The sequence below is a fragment of the Bos grunniens genome, chromosome X (genome assembly GCF_055505025.1).
Source record: "Bos grunniens cultivar Pamir isolate PY7600 chromosome X, Bosgru_T2T1.0, whole genome shotgun sequence".
NCBI lineage: Eukaryota > Metazoa > Chordata > Mammalia > Artiodactyla > Bovidae > Bos > Bos grunniens.
The window spans coordinates 128,963,357-128,989,742 of record NC_141194.1 but is presented as its reverse complement, the minus strand read 5'-3'; the positions used below and the strand labels follow the sequence as shown (position 1 = coordinate 128,989,742).

The 26,386-nt window shown below is 43.5% G+C and overlaps 1 long non-coding RNA gene across 25 annotated transcripts in view; it reads left to right on the top strand.

Annotated features, from left to right (window-relative positions):
• Positions 1-9,174: 9,174 nt before the first annotated feature.
• LOC147341394 (uncharacterized) overlaps positions 9,175-26,386 on the top strand; it is an 81,310-nt gene continuing 64,098 nt past the window's right edge. For 3 of the 25 annotated variants that reach the window (XR_015159632.1, XR_015159631.1, XR_015159630.1), the window contains exons 1-3: positions 9,201-9,584; positions 11,089-11,177; positions 12,886-13,010. This is a non-coding gene — a long non-coding RNA (uncharacterized LOC147341394). The other 22 variants (XR_015159636.1, XR_015159638.1, XR_015159635.1 and 19 more) reach the window with 19 other exon arrangements.

The window sequence follows — 26,386 nt, the reverse complement described above, 5'->3', positions numbered from 1 at the left end:
GTAAGAACTCCAGGTTGGACCCAGGCTTTCTTATTTTTGCAGATTAATATTTCTGAACAAGTGAAATACTGATAGTACTGCTTTCATTAAACTTAATAATAATCCTTTCTATTGTATTAAATGAAATATCATATGTAAAGTGGGATAGGGTAGGTATTAAATAATTAGCAGCTGCTATTATAAAGCAGGAGCCAGTAGGGGAAGATACTCCAGGGGAAAGCTTTATCATTCCTCTCCTCGATGGAATGCCAAGATCCACGTGGATATACAAGACACCAAAGGCCTATTCAGCCATCTCACCAAGATATTGAAATACCCCCATCTGAAGTCAATGAAGTCCCAGTGTTATTAACTTGATCATTGAGCCTGAGACCAGAGAGAAAGTGGAGGCTGACCAGCCTTGAGGTCTATTTAATTGCTCCAAACAAAAGGTTAATGAGAAAGTGGAGAGGCCCTTCCTGGGGGGACACAAAGGCAGAGCCCTTCCCTCAAGGAACTTAGAATCTCTGCTTGGCTCACTCTCGTCCCTATTATACCCATTTGTATGTTGTATTTTAAGTGTCCTTAAGTCTCTTCTCAAGAGAGTCGCTAATGGGCCTGTAAATCCATCCGAGACAAGGGCCCTGGCTTTTACTTCTTTTGTTTCCCTCTCAAGGCGACTAGAACTGTACTCAGCAAAGGGCAGAGGCTCAATAGAAGTTACTGACTGTCTGACTTTGGGGACTTGATCAACACGCTAGTTAGAAGCCCCAGCGAAAGTAGTGTTAAATGGCATTCACTGGTGACCCTGGCTGGCTCAGACAAGGCACAAGGAACCACAAAGTGCAAGTATGCCAAGGGCAATCTGGTTCAGAAAGCCAGCCTATGAGCAGATAGGCGGGAGCGGGGGTCAGTGTGCGGCACAGCGTGATGGCTCAGTCATCTCCTTCAGTAGATTGTATATGCTTACTTCTCCAACATGAGCCCAGATTACCTTCTGTGGAATTGAGTCTTTGACAGCAAACTGCCTATTTTTTTAAAATTAAGTTTTATTTATTTATTTTTGACTTTTGGCCACACCGTGTGGCATCCAGGATCTTGGTTCCCCAACCAAGGATCGAAACCACACCTCTTTGAAGTGGAAGCACCAAGTCTTAAAACCGGTGGACCACTTCCATTTGGAAGTCTCCAAATTGCCTATTAAAAGTCTGTATATCTAAGGCTGATTCATGTTGATGTATGATGGAAACCATCAAAATATTGTAATTATCCTCTAATTAAAAAGAAAATTAAAAAATTTTAAAAATGGTAAAGCAAAAGGGAGTGGGGAAGGGGAAGGAGGGGTAGGGGTAGGAAGACTGGGATGTCTATATTGAAAAGCCTGACTTTTTAAGGTATGTTTAATACTGTAAACTTCGGATATCTTCTGCCTGCTACTACTTCCACCACAGTAAAGGGATTTGTGTGATATTTGCTTCTTTTGGCTAAGGAGTCATTGATCATACTAGCCAGAGCAGGACATTCTGGTTGATAATAGAAATTCAGGGGAGCCTTTTTATTGTGGGTGGGGAGGGGTGGGTGTAGAGGAGTGCATACCTGGAGTCAGGGAGGATTCCTAGTGAAACCACTGAGAAATTTTGTAACTTAGGAACTGTCATGTCTCCTTTTAGGATCAATTTCCTTATTTCCTTCCCACATAGAATCATAAGGATGGAAAGGCATCTATCTAACCAACTGCCTATCACTATAGCCAATGCCCAGCTAAATCTGAGAGTCAAGGAACAATGTTCTTAAGGCCTCTTGGGGGAAGAGAACAGATTTAGTCCATGTGGTTTCTGAATGAGAAACTGGGAACAAAGGGTGGAAGTTACAAGGATGCAGATTTCAATGCTATATAAGGAAGAGATTTCTAACCCACTAGAGCTGTTAAAATCTAAATGGGTTGCCTGCTAAGGTAATGAGTTCTCCATGTGGGTAAGTGTTTAAGTTTCTGATTTAGTCCTCCTAACCACATATCCTGCTTCTCTGCCCAAATTTGCAAAACCAAAGCCCTAACTGCCCATGATTCAAAGTGACTAAAGATGAGATCTTGGCATGCTGACTTTGGTGGCTGTTGAGTCCAGGGCCAATGCCAGTGCCAGCTGGTAAAATGAGGATTTCTTCCCTTAGAAATGTAAATAGGGTCCCCCAAGTCTGCCTCCTGTAGGGGGCATGGCTCTAGACCAAGTATTAATACTTCCTGAAGTGAGTTGAGATGCTCCTGCTTTGACCCTCAGGGAGCTGGGCCCTCCAGGTGTTGGACCTTCCTTCTGTTATTGGGCTTTCTGGGTGCCAGGCAGGCCCTCTGGCTCTAGCATCCCACCTGTTCAGTCACTCTCCAAGCCAAGTCCATTCTTCTGTCCCAATGAAGAGCTACCACCAAGCAAGCTTGGCAAGTAAATACAAGATGTTTACAAACTCCAAACCATTTTCCACCAGTTTGCCAATGCCTTAAAGGTACTCTAAGAGTAAAAGATGTGAAATTAGCATTCTTGACCTTTGATCCTACACAAATCATCATTCTCTGAAAGAGTGGTTTTTCACAGGCAGAATTCAGCCATTCAGGCCTGATAGACTCAATCTGGAGATGTGCACTCGGAGAGGCAGATTTAGAGCCTGTATGTTGAGTTCCATCTAAGTTTTAAGTGTATTCAGCCCTTACATGAATATTCAGTTTAAAGAAAGCATTCAAGACTCTTGAGTACTATTTTCAATCATGATACTTTATGGGGGAAGCGGGGGGTGTGGGTATTAATTTATAGTTTACAAAACATTTCATTTCCTGGACTTCAAAGCCTCAGCCTACCACAGGAACATATGCACTCCCTGAATGTTAAGATCTCAGATGAAAACTTGGATGTCAGAGCTCCACTGGGGTAAAGGTAGATTAGGGTCACCCACTCTCAGTTACAGATGAGGAAACTGAGACTTACAGACATTAAGTGGGTTATTCTCTGGCCTCATCTGCCAGTCAGTTCCTTTCAGTCATGTCTGACTCTTTGTGACACTTTGCAACCCCACGGACTGCAGCACGCCAGGCTTCCCAGTCCATCGCCAACTCCCAAAGCTTGCTCAAACTCATGTCCATCAAGTCAGTGGTGCCATCCAACCATCTCAGTCTTGAGCTAAGCAGGGCAAGCAGAAGCCATGAAAATGTACTGACCCCGTGCTGTTCTGGGGAAGGCAAATCTTCTGCAGGCAAGTGGTGCTTTGTTACCAACCTTTATTGCTGTTCTGCACCTTCCTTTACATCTAAGCTGCAGAGTTGTGGCTGTCCAGCAGGTCTGGGGACAGAAACATCTTTCGCTCCCTTCAAATCTTACACTAGAGGTAAAGGAAAAGCTTTTCATTATTTTAGTAACTCAACAACCTAGGCATTTCTTTGCCAAGTTTCTTTGCTGTTTTTGTTAGATTTGAGAAAAACTTCATTAGCAGGTTCTCTGGTTTTCAAAAGTTTTCCAGAGCTTTTTTTTTTTTTTAAGTTTTTTTCTCTTTATTTTTTCCATCTTTCTTAAGAGGGACAAGTGGAAAGCTGGTAATGTCCCAACTTCTCTCTCATTTAAATGAACCTGTTACCTAGGCCCCTTGATTATTTGTTTTTTTTTTTTAATATTTTTAATTTTAAAAAAATTATTTTACTTTTTTTAAGGCTCCTTGATTGTTTGTTTTGTCTGTTGCTGGCTTGGAGCCCACTTCAATGCATTGTCATAAATGGCTGTAGACACTCTGTGGGCCCTCCCAGCTACCATCACCTCCCTTATGGCCCTTGAAGACATCAAGAGCTTCCTTTCTATGAGTTCTTGTGAAGAGAAGCAAGGCAGAGCTTATCACCAACTTGGGCTGACCATGTTCCAGGGCTGAGCCCTTTGAAGGAGAGCTAGGAGGGTGGACACGACCACCTCTACTCTGCCCTGTGCACTCATGGGCAAAGAGAGGGGACAGGCATGGGACGATTGTCTTGGGGCATAGCTGAAAACTGAGTCAAACAGAAGACTCAGTGGGAAATCTGCTGAGGAAATTCTTGCCCACGTGGGTGGCAGAGAGGATGTTGGAGAGGGAGCCCTTATCATTTGTTGAGGGCCTGCTAGGTGTTACTTATTCATTTCTAGGTGCTTTCTTATGTTATCTCATGTAATCTTCCTAACAACCTTGTGAGATGAATGTTAATATCCCCTTTTGTGTGGATGAAGAAACGATGCCCAGATGGGTGCCGCACCTGCCCGAGACCACACAGCTGCTCCTCCACCACACAGCTGCTCCTCCGAGTACTCCTGTGTGGCTAGCTTCAGCGTGCCTGTTTTCTGAGCTTCTCTACAGCCTTCCAGCTGCCCCAGCACTACCTGACAGGGAAGGAGAAAGGGGCACTGGCAGGAAAGACTTTTCTCTCCTGGATTTCTGCATTTTCCAGGTGCAACCCCGAACTGGGGAGGACCTGGGGAGGCTCTGCTCCTCTGACTGGTGCCTGTCGGTCTATTCCTGAGCCGACTCCCCAGGTACCCCGAGAAGGAAACACACAGTCTGTAGTGTGCTGTCTTCCCCTTCCCCTCCCCCTCTCTACAAACTGGAGCTCTTATCCTAGAATTCAACCCTCCCCGGAAGCAGGAATCTATGTGCTAATGTGTTAATCCTCCTATTCAGAAGGTCGCTCCTTCCCTACTGTGGGGACCAGCAGCAGTCTATAACCTGCCCCATACAGTATTTCTGTCCTGGGGTGAGCCTTGTTCCAGCCTAATTATAGCACAAAGGGGAGTTTAGACCCACTCATGCAGTTGTTTAAATTTACTGGGAGCAAATGGGGCTAGGGGATTTGGAAGGTAGCAATGGGGTCCCGACTTCCAAGCTACTAGAGGCCGCATGATGTCCAAGGCTCGTGGAGAAACTCTGAGGGCATAGAGAGCGTGGTGAATGTGTGCCTTAGCTTCACGGACTCCCCCTAAGAGTCAGGACAACTCCTGCAAATCACCCTCCCTGAGGCCAGGACTGGCCTTCTGGAGGAATGTGGCCCTTCCTCTGGTGTGCCAGGGAAGTCTTGGAAAAGATGGCCTCCGTCGTGGGAACCTTTCTTTCCTGTGTGGGAAAGAACTGGGCTCAGGTTTCAAGCAGGCCATTCTGAGAAGGCCTGGAGAGAAGGGGATGGTGGGAACAGGCGACCAAGGCTTTATTTCATGATGGCAATGACGGCAGGCCTGGAGGAGATGTGACGGTGGCCTTGGTATCTGATTGGGGCTACCCAAAGGACAGAGGCCAGGTGTCGTTACAGGCACTTCCTCCTACTTTGCCAAGCAAATGAAAACAGAGGAGATCTGGGAGAAGACAAGTGCCTCACATTCAGTTTTTCTCCTGCTTCTCCTCAGCAGCTGTGGTAAGGCAGTACCAGGAGGAGGAGGAGGAGGCCCTGGTCACTGGACTTGGGAAGCTGCTGTAAAGACTGGCGATTGAGAGGAAGGAACACTGGACTGGAATCAAGAGTCAGGGATCCAATCTCTTTCAGTCTCTGTCCTGTGTCTATTTTATCTACACTCTAAATAGGTTGGACTAGCTAATTGCTAGGGACCTTGCTGCTGCTAAGTCGCTTCAGTCGTGTCCGACTCTGTGCGACCCCATAGACAGCAGCCCACCAGGCTCCCCTGTCCCTGGGATTCTCCAGGCAAGAACACTGGAGTGGGTTGCCATTTCCTTCTCTGTTGTGTGAAAGTGAAAAGTGAAAGTGAAGTCGCTCAGTCGCAACCGACTGGTAGTGACCCCATGGAATGCAGCCCACCAGGCTCCTCCATCCATGGGATTTTCTAGGCAAGAGTACTGGAGTGGCTTGCCATTGCCTTGAAGCTCCAATATTTCAGTGTTTACCTGGATAGGACAGAACATGAGTCTGGAACACACAGAAGACCTTCCTACCTGGAGAGTCAAAACCAGGACACCATGATGGTTGCTGCTGCCACAGGCAACAGCCGTGGCCCCTCTGCTTACCCCTCCGGAAGTACTTGTGTGAGGCTACCAGTCATGGCTGCCCCCAAGGGTCCCTAGGTTCCACGGAAGAGCACACCTTCTGACTGCCAAAAGGCTCAAGGTGCTAATGAGCAAGCTGGGCAAAGTGGGAAAAATATGTACCAAAATGCTGAGATTAGGGATAAGAATTTTTCCCCTTTTCCTTATTTTCTAAATTTTCAGGAAAGCGTTTATATTAATGGTTCTAAAAATTGCTTTGTTACAGAAATTCCCTGGTGTCCAGTGGTTAGGACTCAGTGCTTTCACTGCCTGGGCCCAGGTTAAACCCCTTGTGGGAACTAAGATCCCACAAGCTGTGTGGCACAGCCAAAAAAATAAAAATAAAAATTGCTTTGTTAAAAGTAAGTTTGCCAGAAGCAAACTGATCTTGATCTACAGGTGGCAAGGTGATTGGGGCCTTCATTGGGCTGAGATTTACTTTGGAATTGTACTGTCCAATATGCTACCCACTAGTTAAGCATAGTTATTTAGAAATAAAATTAATTGGAATTAAGAAAAATTTAAAATTCAGTTTAGTTGCACCAGCCACGTTTCAAGTGCCTAGCAGCCACTTGTGCTAGTGACTGCCATTTTGGACAAATATAGAATATTCCCATCATTTCTGAAAGTTCTACTGGATAGTGCTGCTTTGGAACATCTATGAAAATACGGTTGAAAGTCAAAGTCATATCCAATGTGTGCTAATGGTACCCAGCCCTACTAAAGAGACCAAATGTCTTGAAAGCACCTACTTAGAATCCTTTGCTTATGGTAACCTGATTGTTTCACTTTACTTCCTTCTTTTCATTTAAAACGGGGAACCTATCCTCTTTGGGGAACACTTTCTTACTGTTACTATCTGGTCAAAAGTAATAGGTTTTATTTCCTGAAAGCATGCTCTTACCACTTTTAAGGTAGTAACTGACCATGACTCATGGAAAGATCCAGCTTCCCCCATCATTCAATAAGACAACTGGTCCATCTGAGGTTTTGTAGGACAGATGAGGTCTCCCATCCCAGATCTTGAAATGTCTGATAAGATTTTAAAAGCTAGTTATTGCCCTCACACCTCACAGAAAACTAGGCCTTAGGGAGTTCCCTGGTGGCCTAATGGTTAGGATTCCAGGCTTTCATTGCTATGGGCCAGGTTCAATCCTTGGTCTGAGAACTCAGTTCCCATGGACCAAATGGCACAGTGACCTTTGACTATTATCTTAACACTTCAAGAAAATAAAAATATCGTCCTTATAAGGAGATGGGGAGGCCCCAGAAATGCTACTCTTTTCCCTCCCTTACTGCACTCTTGCTGAGGTCTCACCCACTAAAACTCCTCAGGCAAGTTTAGACATCATTAAATGGTCCAAGCTCCTCTGACCAGGTTCATGTGCTAGGCACCAAGGACTCAGAAATGAGCAAGATCTGGTCCCTGCCCTCAAAAAATCATACTTTCACAGGGGCAACAGACATCTAAACAGTGTATTTCAAGTCAGTGGGCAGGTGCTATGAGAGTACAGGAAAGGGAATGCTGCACTTTGAATGCAGACATAAGGGGAGATTCCTGGAGATGACACAAGAAATAAAGGATGAGTAGAAGTTCACTAGCCAAGAACAGTGGAGAGTTGGGTGTTTAGGGGAGAAGCATTGAGGTGTTGAAAAGTCTGGCCTTGGATGGTGGGGGTAGGGGAGAAAAGACTAAAAGCAGTTAGCTGTGGCTTCAGCACAGGGCAGAGGTGGGCAGGAGTTGGGTGACCCATCACCTGGGTGATGGACTTGTCGTGGTAGGCCACAGAGCACCTTAGGAGTTTGGACTTGATGACCAGGGGAACACACTGGAAGACATACTGGTGAGAATGGACTAGAGGGGAGTAAGTGTGCATGGAATAAATCAGTAGAGTGTCAAAGACCTTGCTTCCACTCCCAAGATATTTATTGGAATCGCTCACTCAGGGTCACTCAGCTTCCAACCAAATTCTCTCTCTACAGTATATTCCATAGTCTCTGAAAATGTACCACAGGTAACAGCCTAGGAATGGGCCAATAAGCTAATTTCCATTCATTCAACTGATTTTTTATGAATGACCCGAAGTGCAAGGCACAGTACTAAACCTTATTTAAGCACTCTGGGACTATAGAGAAGAATAAGACATGGCCAGTGCCCCTCAACTCTTCTGCTATTTGAATAATCTAGAAATTTGTCAGAGGGTTTGACTGTAACTTTTAATTTATTTTGTTATTATTTTATTTTACTTTTGGCCATGCCCAACGGCATGTGGGACTTTATTTCCTCAGCCAGGGATCCAACTTGTGCCACCTGCTTTGGAAGCACTGGATCACCAGGGAATCCCCATGGCTGTAATTCAAACAGGAACAAATGTAACACTGCGACATGTAAATAGGTTTAGAGTGATAACAACTTCTAATAATCACTTTGGTAATATAAAAATCTTTAACCAGGAAATGATACTGGTTTAGGCAGAAATTTCTTCTACAAAGACTAAAATATGGTATTTAGCTCTTCTGATTGGCACAGAGAACTGAGAATGTGACCAGAAGTCAAAGTTAGCCAGTTCTTTGGACATATCCCCTCTCTGCACACCAGTTTGTTCTTCTGGAAAATAAGGACAGATCTAACAGTGCTTCTGTATCTGACCAGGCAATGCCAGAAAATGTACCATAAAGTCCCATGAACTGTTTTAATATACCCTTATATGTGCAAGACATTTCCTTTTATGTTTTTTTTTCTTAAAAAATTTGCCCCTTACTCTATGTCTCAGGAGGATTTGGTTCTCTTTCCCCCTCTGGTTTCCAGAACGTTTCAAAAGTCTTCAAATGAAAATATGCGAGTCATGACTTGCGGGTAGCAAGTTAGGACTTGTGGGGACAGTTAGCGGGGAGGGCGAACTCTGAGATCTGCCAGCAATTGTTTTCCCCCGTGATTCGAACGAAGGAAAAGATCATGTTATTTATACAGCATAAGGTTCCAGATTTTCAGGAATGAAATCTGAGCCCAGCATGTCGACATATTGGTCTGGTCTGTCTTGGAATCTACAGTAGATGGATTTCTTTGTGCTGGGAAACATTAGGAAGGTCAATATTCTTTTCTGATTTTTTTTTCTGTTAAGAAAAGGGTTCATTCTCACACTCTAAAGCAGTGGTATTAGATATCATCCAGATAATACACTCAATGGTCGTGCTGCCTTTGGTTTCAAACATAAAGCCCCAGGGCAAACAGCTTTTCTGTATTCAGTTACATGTTCTTTACTTCTCAGATAATGTTTTGCCACAAATACTCCCGACTCAGGAGAAAATACAGAAGTGAACAATCAAATGAAATAAAAATAATAGTAATGTTAATAAGTCCCAAATTGCAAAGATCCCAGAGATTGTGTCAACCTGGGCTTCCCAATCAAGGAGGAATTGTCCTGGAAAGGGGAAGTGGATAGAAGTAGCAGGTTGGGCAGAAGCCTAAGGGCAGAGGTGGGTGGCAGCCCTGGGTGGGGGAGTGGAGAGTGCCCGGCCAGCCGGGGATCACAAGACTGGGCTTCAAGTCCTGCCCTCCTTCTGATGAGCTCTCCAACAAGGTATAATCACTTTCCCTCCCTGACTTTCAGGTTCCTCATCTTCAAAAGAAAGGGGTTGGCCTAGACCTAGAGGAAAGGGCACGGCTCTGGAGTCAGACAGCTGCAGGTCTCCTCTTGGCTTGGCCACTGGCCGATGCCTAACCTTGGACATTCTCTGAGCCTCAGTTCCCTTGCCTGGAAACTCAAGGACCATAATAGCTTCCTGACTGAGCTATCCTGAGGATTCAAGAGATACTGTTTTTAAAGTGTCTGGCACATAGTAGCCAGCATTCAGGAGACTTTTGTTCCTTTCTGGCATAAGTCCCTTCCAGCCCTAAAACTCTCTGGCTCCGATCCAGTTCCTTTGTCTTCCAAATCCAGTCCATGGCTTGGAAAAAGCCCTAATTCCCAATCACTGCGGGAGCACACACACCTGAATTGCTTCTTTCAGTTTTACAAATGGCCACTAAAACTTTCTTCCTGGGAAGTATTTGCCCCAATTCACCATCTCTTAAGAGTGTGGAGTCAACGCTTTTTCTTCTCTGACTCCACTTGGAATTCCCTGCCCCCAGGCGTTGGGAAGGGGGCGGGGAAGGGACAGCCCCGGGGCTGAGCTCCTCTCGGCCTCCTATTCCCCATCCTCCAGGTGTCTGTTTGCAAAGCCCAAGATGTAGCAAGTGTTTCCCGTTGAGGAAAGCACAGACCTAGCTCATCTTCCAGGCTCTGACTTTGCGATTTAGTGGAGCCCAAAATAGGGTCCCTTGGGGGGCTGGTTTCTTGGTGGTTTGACCAACCTGGCTTGGGTTTGTTTGTGGTGGTCCTTTTTTGGGAACTTCTGGTTCTGAACGCCTTAATTCCAGGGAAGCTTCAGCTATATATTATAAATATAATGTAACATATAAAGTAACATAATGTAATTTTTATATATTTATAATAGTAATATAACCACATGACAGAACCTTTGAAAAGCAGAGAAAAAGAAAATCCCTCCCTATTCAGTATTAATAACTGTTCAACGCAGACACTGGTAGTACTTTCCTATTTTGTTTTTTAAATTTTAAATCTTTCCCTATTTATTTCTACACACATACACACACACTTTGTTGTACTTTGCTTTTCATACTATACACTTTTCTAGGTAGATACTTCATAATTATTATTTTAATACCTGTGGAATACACCTGGGGGATTCCGTGTCACTTCCTTTACACTTTTCTTGTTGGCCCCTTAGGTGGTTTCCAACATTAGTCTATCTTAACTAACACTGAAATGAATATATATTAGTGTAGCGCCTTTTCACTCAAATTTCTTACTATTTCCTTAAAGTCATCTCCTAGAAATTGAAATACGGGGTTAACGAGCAGGAACATGTTTATGGTTCCATAAATCTTGCGCAGTTGCTTTCCAAAGGGTTGAGCTGATAATATACTCTGACCTACAGCACGTGATAATGTTTTTTCATCACACCCTTCCCAGCACAGGCTATCAGCTTTTTAAAAAAATGTTGATTTTTTTTTTTTTTCAGGGTAACTATGCTCTGATTGACAGTGAGAGGAAAAAACACTTTCTTCCTTACCCCTTGAGTTTGACTGGACTTCCCTCCTGGCTCAGCCGGTAAAGAATCCGCTTGAGTTTGATTACTAGGTTTTTTTCTGGTTTTATTTTTTAAGCAAGCCTTCTGAAGTGAGTGGGATTTAAATGAAGAAAGATGGCTTAGTGAATAGAAACTGGGAGGTTGTCCCAGTAATGATGTTAAAGGAGAAATGGCGAAATGAATGAAAGTTCTCCATGGAAAGGAAAGGACAGGGAAGTCAGGCATGAGTTTGGGAGGGGCTATACAGTGGAGCCAGGTCCTAGCCGCAGGTGGGAGAAAGATGTACCCGGTTTAGTAGCAGCTGCTGCTGCTGCTAAGTCGCTTCAGTCGTGTCCGACTCTGTGTGACCCCATAGACAGCAGCCCACCAGGCTCCTCGGTCCCTGGGATTCTCCAGGCAAGAACACTGGAGTGGGTTGCCATTTCCTTCTCCAAGGCATGAAAGTGAAAAGTGAAAGTGAAGTCGCTCAGTCGTGTCCAACTCTTCGAGACCCCATGGACTGTAGCCCACTAGGCTCCTCCATCCATGGGATTTTCCAGGCAAGAGTACTGGAGTGGGGTGCCATTGCCTTCTCCGTTAGTAGCAGTGGTTTGGACCAATGGAAAGCAAAAGAGGCTGGACTCCAGACATGAAATCAGCATCAAGGATTTGGCGAAGAGATGAAAGAGAAGTACATTTTGGACTAGTTGAAGAAATAACGGGGTCTCTCAGGTACAGAGAGGAGGGAATCCCCCACTCTCTCATTGATTGAACGCATTCCCTGAGCCCAGGAAACTTTCTAGAAGCTGTCTCAATGACTCCTCACACTAAACCAAGGAGAGAAGTCATATCACTAGCTTCATTTTACAGATATGGAAACTGAGGATCTGAGGGGTTCAGTGCAGCAGCCAAGGCCTCATATATATTACGAGTGACCAAAATCAGGGTTTGAAAGCATGCCTTTCCACATCAAACCTAATTCCTTCGGGATCATGAATAAGATTTGGACAAAGGAGGGAAGAGAAACAGCATTTATCCAGATCATGAAAGCCTGGGGGTCAGGCTCACATCTCCAAATTCTTTGAGGAGTAGGGGCTCAGAGCTGTCAGAATCCCAGGCTGCATCTGAGTATGTTGGCCCTGGTGGCCACTGAGCAAGGCTGAACAAGAATTCTGATTTCCAAATCCTCAGTTATTTGAAGGCCAGGTGCCTTAGAGCTTTGTCACTGCCTCATTTGAAAGGATGCCAGCTACTCTTTGGACCAGTGAGATTGCAAGGATTCTTGTTTGCCTAACAGGCTCTCCACTCCACTAGATCAATGAGAGAATTTCTACTGCTCAATTTCAAGTACCTCCTCTCTCTCTGAATTAAAGTGGAAACTGCCCGGCTTTATTTCATGACTTTCATTTGTGCACAGAGTCTTTGAAAGTATGATTGTGCAACACATATCACTTGGCGATCTGAGTGACAGAGGCGAGCCATTGGACCAGGGAAATGTCTTAGTTGGGCTGCTTTCAAGGTCTGGGTTTCCAGAACCCCCACATCTCAGCAAGGAAGGAAATCCAGCTTACCCATTGTCTTCAGAGACAACAAACTTTTGTGTAAGACAACAGAAATAACAGATAATTATTATGACCTTCATATTCATTCTGTATCTGAAAGGAAATACTCCAAAATGTTAGCATCAACATGTTACGTTGCTGGGTGGTGGTATTACAGCAAAATTCTTCCGGTTTTTTTTTTTTTTAGGAACAAAAGCCAAGTTTGTTATTTGTTCATTTCTTGCATTTGAAGTTCTCCCCCTCGACGTCATCCTTGGCCTGAAACTCTGCTCAAGTCCTTAACTACCACACGACGGCAACCAGCCACTCCAGGTGGGTTTGCCTCTTGTCAGTTTTACACAGGTCTACCCAATCCCCTAGTTACTTGTCCTCAGCAGCCTTAATTAGGCTGCTTTGGTGTTCAGCACAAAGGGCCTCCATCAGCTGACAGACACAGGCTCATCCCAGTTGGATGCAAGCTCACAAAGGGAGGCTTTAGCAGTTTCTTGAATTCCATTTGCTAGGCCATCCCCAACGGGACAGTCTTCAGCACCCCTTGTAAAGCCATGGCTCTGGGTTCCTAGGGGAGCCAAATCTTGAACTCACTGGAGCCTCCGGGTGACTGAGGGTGGTATGGAAAAGAGCTAGACTTCTCATTAAGACCTTCCTATGTTTTGCCCAAATTTCCATAACAAGGATGATTTGCTTTGAAATTTGGCAAAACAGTAAGAAAACAGCAAGAGTTATTTATTGAAAATGCATTTTATTCAGGAACATTGGGGTGATCAATCACCTAACATTTTTTTTAATTTAGCATTTAAAATGTGATGGCTTGGAGCTAGGCACTGGGGGTAGGGAGATTCAAAGGGGAAGGCGTGACTGTTTCCTGGAGGACCGGTTATTTACTGGGTACAATTTTTCATCCTCCAAGAATCCTGGGAGGTAGGTTTTCACTAGTACTGGAAGACCTGGGTTCCATCCCTGAGTTGGGAAGATCCCTTAGAGAAGGGAAAGGCTACCCACTCCAGTATTCTGGCCTGGAGAATTCCATGGACTATATAGTCCATGGGGTAGCAAAGAGTTGGACAGGACCAAGCGACTTTCACTTCAGTACTACAGATGAGGAAACCAAGTCATGGAAGGTCTCTGAAAGGGCTTGTTATGGCTAAGACCACGTTGTAAATTACTGGAAATTCTGAGCCCACAAGGCAGGTCTGCCTAATTTAGAGTTTGTGCTCATTAATGAGATACCATTTTTCTCCTATGATGTACACACTCATACAATGTGATTCCTGACCTTTTAGCCCTTGTAGTCTAGTCGAGACGATGAGAAATACAAATACAAAACAAATACAAATAGTGGCAGTCACTGGTTTATGGACACTCATCACAATCACAAGTCCCTTCTGTATCTCAGCTGGAATCTCCACGTCTGGAGTTTTGGAAGGCTGGGCTGGGCTGTAGGCAATTTGGCTTTTATCCACACCAGCCTTACTACTCAAGTTTTTCTGCTTGGATCAAGGCTAAAATCCACCATTGCTGTCCTCAGTCATCAAATTGCAAATCTAGGTTTCCTGCCCTTCTGCCTTGAACAATTAAGGCAGTGCTTCTCAAGCTTTAACGTGGGGAGGAATCACCTGGGGATCTTATTAAAATGCAGATTTTGAATGCGTAGGTGGAGGGGGTGGGAGCTGACAGTCTGCATTTCTAATAAGTTCCCAGGTGATGCTGATCTAGTTAGTTTCAGGATTGGGTAGAAGACACGAAGGAGTTAAATGAGCTTACCTAGCCCTCAGTTTTGTCCTTCCAGCCCCAGGCAAAGTGGTGAGCAGCTCTCTACTTCCCTGTGGGCCCAAGGAAGCACCCCTTAGAGCTGAACTGCAGCCAGAGGGAGGGACGGCCCATCTCTGAGCCTCACCCCACTGAAAAGCAAGCAGTTGACTTGGGTCCAGGCTTTAATTGGGGCTGAAAAGGCAGCCGTGTCCCAGGAAAGCCACCAGGCTCCCTGTGGCCTCTGTGTGGGCCAGGCCCGCCCTTTCTCCAGGCCTCTGCCCCCTGCAGCCCCTGCCACTAGCCACAGACCAGGGCACGGGGACGCCCTCCTCCCTGTTGGGTCTGGGAAGCACTTCCTTCCTGTCAGGCCAGTTCACCTCTGTGCCAGGTGCCCAGCTGTGCTGGTGGCCTCTCTCTGGACACCTGTTGTCACCTGTCAGGGTGGTCCGGTCCCAGACAGCAGGCCTGGCAGCAGGCCCTGGTGGACAGGCAGCCTTCCTAGGACGGAATGGATGGATATGAGCCCAGGAGGCGGTGCTGGAGGGTTGGTGCAGCCAGAACAGAGGGGCACCGTCTATATTGCATCTCTTTATGCCTAATGGATCATAATTATAATACTTGGAATGTATGTGGGGCCTGCTTTCCAGAAGTGCAAAGCCCAGTAGGGTACTGTGCACACTTTTGCTAGTCTGGCTACTATCTGTAATGTCGTTTCCGTGGGAAATGCTTTTCAATTCCCGCAGTGCCTGATGGCATGTGGGAACTGGCTACACAGGGAGGAAGCTCAGTGTGTGAAGTGATTCCTCACTGAGAGTCGGAGGAGTTCGGAGGAGGGAGGGAGGACCATGGGCTGGGTGTTGACAGAAAACTTCCTAGAGTAGGAGAGCTCGAGCTGTGCCTTTCAGGAGGAAGAGGATTTTGGTAAGTGGGGCAAAGGCACGCAAAGCACTGAGACAGGAATGGGGAGGGGGGCTCATGGGGAATGCTGGGAAAATCGGATCAAGGCATTTTCCTTGTAGTCATGGGATGTCAGGCCAGGTGGGATTGGAAGAAGCCTTGTCTGCAGAGCTTTCAAATTAGAGAAGGAAGGAAGGAGGTGGATAGGAGAAGAAAAACAGTTTATAATTAGTACTCTGGGCCAGGTGCTTTACCAAGGGTGTTTCTATTCCTCATAGGACCCCAGAAAGATAGGAGATATTGCTTTGATGAGGAAATAGCTTCATAGAGGTTAGTGAGGTTCTTTTTTTTTCTTTTCTTTTAAATTTCATTGGAGTGTAATTGATTTACAATGTTGTTAGTTTCAAGTGTACAACATAGTGACTCAGTTATACATATATTGATTCTTTTCCTGTGGTACATATATACAATGGAAGACTGTGCTGTGCTGTTTTTTCAGTCGTGTCTGACTCTTTGTGACCCTATAGACTGTAGCCCACCAGGCTCCTCTGTCCGTGGGATTCTGTAGGCAAGAATACTGGAGTGGGTTGCCATTTCCTCCTCCAGGGGATCTTCCTGACCCAGGGATTGAACCAGTGTCTCTTACATCTCTTGCATTGGCTGGGAGGTTCTTTACCACTAGCGCCAGTTTCCCTGGCTGGGAAGCCCCACAATGGAATACTATTCAGTCATAAAGAACGAGATAATACCATTTGCGTCAATATGGATGCAACTAGAGATTATCATACTAAGCTAAGTCAGAAAGACAGACAAATATCATAGGATATCACTCATATGTGGATTCAATTTTTTAAAAATGATAATAAATGAACTCACAGATATTGAAAACCAAACTTATGATTACCAAAGTGGAAACGTGGTGGCGGGGAGGGATAAATTAGGAGTTTGGGATTAACATACACACACTATTATATGTAAAATACGTGAGGTTCTTGAATCCATTCAGGTGTTAAGTGCTAGAACCAGAATTTGAATTCTAGTCTGTGTGATTCTGTGACACTATGCTTTTCTTACTTCTTCACATGCCCCTGACTCATGTGTTGGGCTTAAAAATATCAGAAAGGAAGTCTATGTTTCTGCAAATGTTCCAAAGTTCCCCTGACCCAGGTCCTTAAAAAGTCAGAGGCCACAGTAACTGTCTTGGAGTCTTATGGCTGTGATACAAAGAATTCCTATAAACTGGATATCTTAAAACAACATATTTTTTAATGGAAATGTATTTTCTCACAGTTCTGGAGGCCAAGGGTCTGAAATCATGGTGTCAGCAAGGCCATGTTCCTTCTGAAGCTTCTTGGGGAAGATCCTGTGTTAGGGTTCTCCAGAGAAACAGAACCAATAGGACCTGTTGATCCATTGCTGTATCGATCAATTATTTATAAGGAATATGGAGGCTGGCAAGTCCAAAGTCTGCTAAGTGGGCTAGCAAGCTGAAGACCCAGGAGAGCTAATGTCCCAGTTTTGAGTCTGAAGACAGTCTTCTCTAGAACCAGGAAGATCCAGGGTCTCGGATCAAATCAGAAGGCCATCTCCTAGAGAACTGTCTTTTGGTTAGGGGAGTCTAGTCTTTTTGTTCTGTATTCAGACCTTCAGCTGATTAGATGAAGCCCATCTAGAGTATGGAAGGCAACTTGTTTTATTCTAATTCCACCAATTTACATATTAATCTCACCCAAAACACCCTTACAGAAATACCCAGAATAATGTTTGGCCACATATCTGAGTATCACGTGGCCCAGCCAAGCTGACCCATGAAATTAACTGTCACACCTTCCTGGCCTCTTCTAGCTTCTGGTGGCTTCAAGCATTCATTGTCTTTTGTCTGCATGGCTCCAATCTCTGCCTCTATCTTCACATGGCTTTCTCCCCTATGTGTCCCAAATCTCCCTCTGTCTCTTATAAGGCCACCTGTCACTGAACTGAGGGCTCCTCCTAGATACGGGATGCGTTCATCTCAAGATCCTTAGCCTAATTACATCTGCAAAGACCCTTTTTCCAAATAAGGTCACAATCACAATTTCTGGATGTTAGGACATGGATGTATATTTGGAGGCGGGGGGAACCATTCAACCCACTACTGTGGAATTCTGTCATGGGAATCTGAGAAGTTCTGGCATGGCCACTTCCTAACTTCAGGTTAAAAGAAAAACAAACCAAACAAAACCGCCTCACAAAGACTCCAGACTATTAATAATCAACCCAGTGCAAGGAGGTAAGTTGATGACCATCTGGGGTGGATATTTTAAGTATGGTGTCAACTTGGGTGGGGGCCAGGAGATGCTGCTGCCCACTCAGGGGATTTGTGTGGCCTGTCCCTAAGGAAAGTGAGAATGGGGGAAAATGACCAGAGAGCCTTTTTATTTTCTTTAAAAATTTACTTTCTTTATTTTTACAATGTATTTGTGGTTTATTTCACATAAACCTTTCCCACAGTAGCCAAATATAGAAGGCTTCACTTTTTATATCTTCAATTTTTTTCAATTCTATAAATATTGAAACATTTAACATAAGAAAATTTGAAGTACAGAGATAAATGCCTCCCAATTTCTCTGCCCTAACACAAATGGTTTCTTTTCTTCATGTTCTCTTTTGTCATGGTCTATAAACGTCTTAGCCACTTTGTGAAGTATTTCCTTATTTCTTCATCAGGCTTTCACGTTCCTTCCCCCTCACGAAAGCATTTTACAAATTACAACACCTTTCGGTTTGTTTGTATAATTTCCACTTAGACTAAATCTCCTTGAAAGTAGGGGATCATGTCTTTTCACCTTTGTGAAAAGCACTATACCCGGGACATATTAAGTGTTCAATAAGTATTCTCAAAGGAATTAATACATGTATGTGCATACTCATGATAAACATGTAATTTTATAATTTGCTTTTCTTAACATCACAGTACACATTTGTACATTGTTTATTTTTCACATAATATACTTTAATAGTTTCCTAATAGTCTTTTCTATTCCATTAATGGACAGTCATTTGCTAATCATTGCCCTGTTAATGGGAATGGTTCCTTTCAGCCTCACACTGTTCATAATTACACTGAATCGAATACCTTTATACACCTGTTAGTTTTTGCAGTGAATGAAATTTCCAAGACTGAGATCAACATTTCTTTTTAGTTCTTGGTAACATGTTGCTTCTCAAGGAGGTTAAACCAATTTGCATTCACTTTGTATGGAGGTGACAATTTTAACCACAATTTTGTCAGCGTTGTGGTTTTTTATTTTAGTATTGTTTTAAAATTATGTTTGTAATTGTTTTCAAATATTATCTCATTTTTCATTTTGTCCATCACATTTCAATAAAATTTAATGAGTACATTTAGTTTGAGTTCTATATGTAATTCAGAGCTTCCCTGGTAGCTCTGATGGTAAAGAATCTGCCTGCAGTGCAGGAGACCTGGGTTCGATCCCTGGAGAAGGGAGTGGCAACCCAGTCCAGTATTCTTGCCTAGAGAATTCTATGGACAGAGGAGCCTGGCTGGCTATAGTTCATGGGATCGTAGAGGGTCAGACATGACTGAGTGACTAATACTACTTTACTACTTTCATGTAATTCACACTTCACTCTTTTTTTTAATATTTATTTTTTCATTTGGCTGCTCTGGGTCTTAGTTGCAGCATATGGGATCGAATCTGGGCCCCTTGCACTGGGAGCATGGAGTCTAAGTCACTGGACCACCAGGGAAGTCCCTCATCTTCACTCTTGAAGGATCCTTTCACTGGTTACAGAATTCTGGGTTGACAATATTTTGTCTTTAGCACTTTAAAGATGTTGTGCCACTGCCTTCTGGCCTTCATGATTTCTGATAAGACCATGGTCGTTTGAATAATTATTCCCCCATATATAATATTTTGTTTCTCTCTGGCTACACATAAGATTTACTTTTTATCCTTGGCTTTCATCCACTTGATTATGCTGGATTAGACATAAGTTTCTTCATATTTATTCTGTTTGAGATTCACCAAATTGGAAGTTTCTGGCCATTATTAAATTTTTTTCTTCTCTCCTGGGCTAATTACCTGTATATTAGATCTTTTGATAATGTCCCACAGATCCCTGAGGCTTTGCTCATTTTATTTTCTGACCTTTATTCTCCTTTGGATTGGAGAATTTCTCCTGATCTATCTTCGCATTCACTGACTCTTTCTCTGTCTTTCCATTCTGCTTTTGAGTGCATTGAGGTTTCTTTCTAGTTACTGTATCTTTCAGTTTTAGAATTTCTTAGATTAAAAAACATAGTTTCTATTTTCTTGATTTCCTTCTTTTCCTCACTCATTATGAGCATATTTTCCTTTACCCCATTGACTATAGTTAAAATAGCTCTTTTAAAGTTCTTGTCTGATAATTTCAACATCTAGGTCATCTCTGTGTTGAACTCAATGGGTTATCTTTTCTCTTGAGAATCAATGGGTCACATTTTCCTGTTTTTTTTGGTTTGTTTTTTTTTTCATATGTTGGGTAATTTCATATTGTATACCACGCATTGTAATTGTTAGTTTGTGGAGACTCTGGATTATACTATATTCCTCCAAAAAGGGTTGACACTTTTTTGTTTTAGTAAGCAATTAACTTAGCCTCAGACTGCAAACTCTGCCTCACCTATGGAGGTTATCAGCTCAATTAGCAGTTCAAATCTTTTAGCCTTAACTGTGATAAGACTTGAGTCTACCCCCAGGAATGCATGGTTCAAAGGCCCAGGGTTCAGCCAGAAACCTTGGCTGAGTTTATGCATGGAATATGGGGACTTCCTATTCTGCTTCTCTAATTTATAGGGTTCCCATGGCATTTTCAGATGGCTATAGTTACCCTGGGTTCTGACATCATCTGGTTTTTCAGGGCAGAAAGATGGCAGAGTTTCTGATGAAGTCTGTGCTCAAGGTCAAGCTGTAAAGATGGAAACTCACCCCATATCCCAGGCTTTCCTTTTCAGCTTCCATCCAGAATATGCTCCTTTTTTCACTCTCTAGAATCTCTAGATTTCTTTTTTTTTGGTCATTTTCCTCAGAGTTTATAGTTGATATCTTCAGGGAGGTGGTTCTGTTAATGACTTATTCTACCATACTGGAAGTGGAAACTGTTTTCAATTTTTGAATAAAAAAGGACATTGGAAAATTTACCTCTAGTTAAAAAATTAATATACATGCATTTAAAAATGACATGACATAGAAAAACACAAAGAAGAAAGTAAACCTACTGTTAACATTTTGGTATATTTCCTTCCAGTTTTTTTTTTTTTTTTAATGTGTATATATATCCAATGTGCTTATTTAAGCATAGAAATATGTATATTATAACTAAAACAGGAACATACATAGATATATTATAACCTGCTTCTCCTCCCAAACCAATATAGCAATATATAATAAACACTGAAAAAGAGCTGTTCAGGGTTTAAGAATAAAGAGTTGTTGAGCTTACTGAAGACAGATTGAAAAATGAGAACTTTGATCTAAAAGGGCATGGTGCTGAGAGGTGGTACCTTTTGAGGATGAGGTCCACAGAAGGGTCTCAAGACCCTGTCCTTGCAGGCATAATAGTGTAGAGGGAACAGTGTCTTTTCTCAACCCTAAGTACCTGGGGAGGGACTGAGGATTTGGGATAGGGCTGTGGTTTCTTCTGCTGACTCCTGGCTGTTAGAGACTGATGGGAGGAAGTCCCAGCCCTAGAGTTTGTGGTGGATTGGGCAGGCCACACAGGCAGATCTGTAGGACACTGGGAGCCACCGCAGTTCCTGGGTGGCCTGTCCAGCTGCAGGTCCTGACCATGCAGTACTAACTGCACATGGAGGAGATGAGGAGTGGGGTTCTGAGTTAGTGGAACTGAGCTAACATTTGCTGCATTGATTAGAATTTTCAGGTGTTATCAACTATAGCTGAGGTGAACTTCCTTCAGATTCAAATTATCTGATGAGAATCTATTCCTTGTTCTTTAGAATCAGTCTCCCTTTGTATTGATTTGACCTGAGATACTCACTACTCTTCACTGCTTATCCATTTTTCATTAGATTGTCAGAGCTCCACTCAATTTTGTTAGCCACTGACTTCAAACTCACTGTATTCTAATCTGAGCTCACCATTTCCCTTCAGCGCTCACTCATCTTATTCTGTTTCCTATTTTTGTTTAGGACACTACCCATAGGTCACCCAGTTGCCAAGAATCTTTGCTAACTCTTCCCTCTCTCCCAGGCTTCCATCTTCCAATCAGTTGCTGCATCTCAATGACTTTGATTCTTTGAAGTGGAGCCACTAAAGTCTTTTCAGTAGAGGGTAGGATGTGATGAGCTGTGGGCTTTATTAATAGTATGTAAAATGAACTCTGTGTATGTGTGGTGGGGGGAGAGACAGATGTAAGGCAGAGAGTCCAGTTTAGAAAACAGCAAAAGACTACAAAAGAGATGAGAATAGAAACTGTGACATGGAGGAGAGGATTTCAAGAGGCAACTCATAAATGAAATATGTAAACATTTTCAAAAACAGAAGAACTCTTAAAAGTTGAAAAGATGGTTAATGTAGTTCAAGATATACTTATTTAAAGTAAATTTTTAAAGAAAGTATAGTATACACATGAAAAGTGAAGTGTCATCTTGATGAACTATCACAATCTGAACACACCTCTGTAACTACTACCCAGATCAAGAAATGGCGCATGACCAGCACCATAGAAGCCCCCTTAATGTCCCCTTCCAGTAATTTAGTCCCCTTCCAAGGTTAGTCATTAACCTAAGAACTAATGCCATAGAATAATTTTGTCTGTCTTTTAACTTCATATAAATGAAATTCTATAGGGTAGATTATTTTGTCTGGCTTCTTGCATGCAACAGTATTTTTTGGTGAGAATTATACATGTGTTGCTGTTGTTGTTTTAACAGAAATAGTTCTTTGCTTCTCAGTGCTGCTGCTGCTGGCTGCTGCTAAGTCGCTTCAGTCGTGTCCAACTCTGTGCGACCCCATAGATGGCAGCCCACCAGGCTCCCCCGTCCCTGGGATTCTCCAGGCAAGAGCACTGGAGCGGGTTGCCATTTCCTTCTCTAATGCATGAAAGTGAAGTCGCTCAGTCGTGTCCGACTCTTAGCGACCTCATAGACTGCAGCCTACCAGGCTCCTCCGTCCATGGGATTTTCCAGGCAGGAGTACTAGAGTGGGGTGCCATTGCCTTCTCCGTTCTCAGTGCTACATAGAATTTAATCTATTGCTTATAATTATTTATGTTTCCAACTGGAAACTATTATGAATAGTGCTATATGAACCTGCTTGTATATGTCTTTTTGGTACATGTGTCTATACATTTATGTTAGGAATATATTTAGGAGTGAATTTTGCTTGTTTCATAGGACACTATATATCTATATTTATGATACTGCCATATACTTATCCAATGTATTTGTACCAATTTATACTCTGCCTAGCAATGTAAGAGAATTCCAGTTCCAACACTTGGTATTATCTACCTTTTATTTTATTTTAGCCACACAGTGTGGCATGTGGATCTTAGATCCTCGACCAGGGATCAAACTTGTGCCTCTGCAGTGGAAATGCCAAGTCCTAACCATTGGACCACCCAATTTAAACAGCTGAGTATGGCAGAAGCTGACACAACATTGTAAAGCAAGAATCCTGCAATTAAAAATTTTAAAAATTGGAACCAATACTATCTAATTATCTTTATTTTAAAAATATTTTGTTTTTTATTGACCTATAGTTGATTTACAATATTGTGTTACTTTCAGGTGTATAGCACGGTGATTCAGTTATATAAAAATATATATTCTTTTTTTCAGATTCTTTTCCCTTATAGATTATCACAAAATATTGAGTACAGTTCCCTGTGCTGTACAGTAGGTCCTTGTTTATCTTATCTGCCTTTTAAAATTTTAGCTATTCTGGTAGTGTCTTTTGCTGCCCTTTTACTAGAGACAACCAAGCAGCATCAAATGTATTCATTTGCTCTGAATTAAAAGTGAGTCAAATTAAAGTGAGAGCCTGTCCTCAAGCAGCTCTAAATCCAGTGGGAGACTCCCTGACATGTAAACAAATAATTGCAACATAAAATATGTGCTATTGTGAGTACCAGAGTGGAGGCAAGATAATGTGTTTTGTTAGTATAGAGGAAGTAGTTGGCTGTGTTCACAGTTGGAGGCCCAGACTGGAGGGGCCTAGAAGAAAGAAGGATACAAGTTAGTTGACTATTAAAATAGAACAACTGGGAGGTGAATAAAAAAACAAAGCCACTGGAACTGTCAAGTAGTTAGAATTGACATGACATGACTAAATAAATGACTACTAAGACATGGGCTTGCCTGGTGGCTCAGAAGGTAAAGAATCTACCTGTAACACAGGGGACCCGGGTTCAATCCCTGGGTCAGGAAGATCCCCTGGATAAGGAAATGGTAACCCACTCCAGTATTCTTGCCTGGAGGGGCTTCCCTGATAGCTCGGTTGGTAAAGAATCCACCCGCAATGCAGGAGACCCCAGTTTGATTCCTGGGTTGGGAAGATCCGCTGGAGAAGGGATAGGCTTCCCACTCCAGTATTCTTGGGCTTCCCTGGTGGCTCAGCTGGCAAAGAATCTGCCTGCAATGCGAAAGACCTGAGTTCCATCCCTGGGTTGGGAAGATTCCCTGGAGAAGGGAAAGGCTACCCACTCCAATATTCTGGCCTGGAGAATTCCATGAACTGTATAGTCCATGGGGTCGCAAAAGATCAGACACAACTGAGTGACTTTCACTTCACTTCCCTTCATTCTTGCCTGGAGAATTCCACAGACAGAGGAGGCTGGTGGGCTACAATCCATGGGGTTGCAAAGAGTTAGGTACGACTGAGCAACTTTCAAGATATGAAGAGAGGGGATGGAATTAACAGACAGTGATATTAAGGAAGCAGAATGGACAGGGAGACATCCCGTGCAATGTGGAAAATCAGAAACTTATCAATGGCGACTCCAGGTTTTGGATCCAGGTGTCTGAGTGGATGCTATTGTTATAGGTAAAGAAAGAGCTTGAGAGTGGGAGGTGGGAAAGATATCTTCAGTTTGGACATGCCGAGTTTGAAAGGCCTGTGGGCTATCTAGGTGGAGCTATCATCAGTAGGCATTTGGACATAGGGGCTTGGAGCTCATAAGAAAGTGATGGGAGAGAACTGTGGATATTTTTGAACATTGTTTACTTGGCTGCACTGGGTCTTAGTTGTGGCATGTGGAATCTTTTTTTTTTTTTCTTTTTAATTGCCCATGTGGAGACTTTAAGTTGCTGCATGTGGGATCTAGGTCCCTGCTGCTGCTGCTAAGTCGCTTTAGTCGTGTCCGACTCTGCGTGACCCCATAGACGGCAGCCCACCAGGCTCCCCCGTCCCTGGGATTCTCCAGGCAAGAACACCCTGACCAGGGATCAAATCTGGGCTCCCTGCATTGGGAGGACAGAGTCTTAGCCACTGGGCCACCAGGGAAGTCCTGTGCTATGGATATTATTTGAGGGATATTTGGTGTTTTGGAGTATCTGAACCATGGGAATACATGAGATCAACAGGGAGATTGTGAGCAAGCTTAGGACAGAACCCTGTGGAATCTCACCTTTAAAAGGCAAATGGTAGAAGATGACCTTCTCCAAATTGAGGCTTCTGCATACTTCTAGGTTGGGGACAGGAAGCAAGCATAGAGGGAAAGGCTGAAGACACAGGAAGGAGACATGATGAGCAAGGACTCAGAAGTGGAGAGGGACACCTGTTGCTGACCCTGGGGAAGAAATGAAGAAAGGGTAGGTTTGGAAACATGTACCTATAAATAAGTTTGAAGACAAGGGAAGGAATAAAAAGTTCATACATTATGGCATGTATCTTGGTGAGGACATCTGCCCGGCGTCCTGCTAAGAGTGAAGGCGGCAGAGCTGGGGCCTGGGATTTGAAGAGTGCTAAGACCTGCCTCTTGAGAAACCTGTATGCAGGTCAGGAAGCAACAGTTAGAACTGGACATGGAACAACAGACTGGTTCCAAATAGGAAAAGGAGTACATCAAGGCTGTATATTGTCACCCTGCTTATTTAACTTATATGCAGAGTACATCATGAGAAACGCTGGGCTGGAAGAAGCACAAGCTGGAATCAAGATTGCTGGGAGAAAGATCAATAACCTCAGATATGCAGATGACACCACCCTTATGGCAGAAAGTGAAGAGGAATTAAAAAGCCTCTTGATGAAAGTGAAAGAGGAGAGTGAAAAAGTTGGCTTAAAAGCTCAACATTCAGAAAACTAAGATCATGGCATCTGGTCCCATCACTTCATGGCAAATAGATGGGGAAACAGTGGAAACAGTGTCACTTTATTTTTTGGGGCTCCAAAATCACTGCAGATGGTGACTGCAGCCATGAAATTAAAAGATGCTTACTCCTTGGAAGAAAAGTTATGACCAACCTAGACAGCATATTCAAAAGCAGAGACATTACGTTGTCAACAAAGGTCCGTCTAGTCAAGGCTATGGTTTTTCCAGTAGTCATGTATGGATGTGAGAGTTGGACTATAAAGAAAGCTGAGCACTGAAGAATTGATGCTTTTGAACTGTGGTGCTGAAGAAGACTCTTGGAGAGTCCCTTGGACTGCAAGGAGATCCAACCAGTCCATCCTAAAGGAGATCAGTCCTGGGTGCTCTATTGGAAGGACTGATGTTGAAGCTGAAACTCCAATACTTTGGCCACCTAAGGCGAAGAGCTGACTCATTTGAAAAGACCCTGATGCTGGGAAAGATTGATGGCAGGAGAAGAAGGCGGTGACAGAGGATGAGATGGTTGGATGGCCTCACCAGCTCAATGGACATGGATTTGGGTAGACTCCGGCAGTTGGTGATGGACTGTGCTGCGGTTCACGGGGTCACAAAGAGTTGGACACGACTGAGTGACTGAACTGCACTGAACTGAAGGTTTGGATTAGTCATTGTGGTGAATGGGAGGTACAGAGGACTCCTATCAACAATAAGATTGTAGAGTAGCC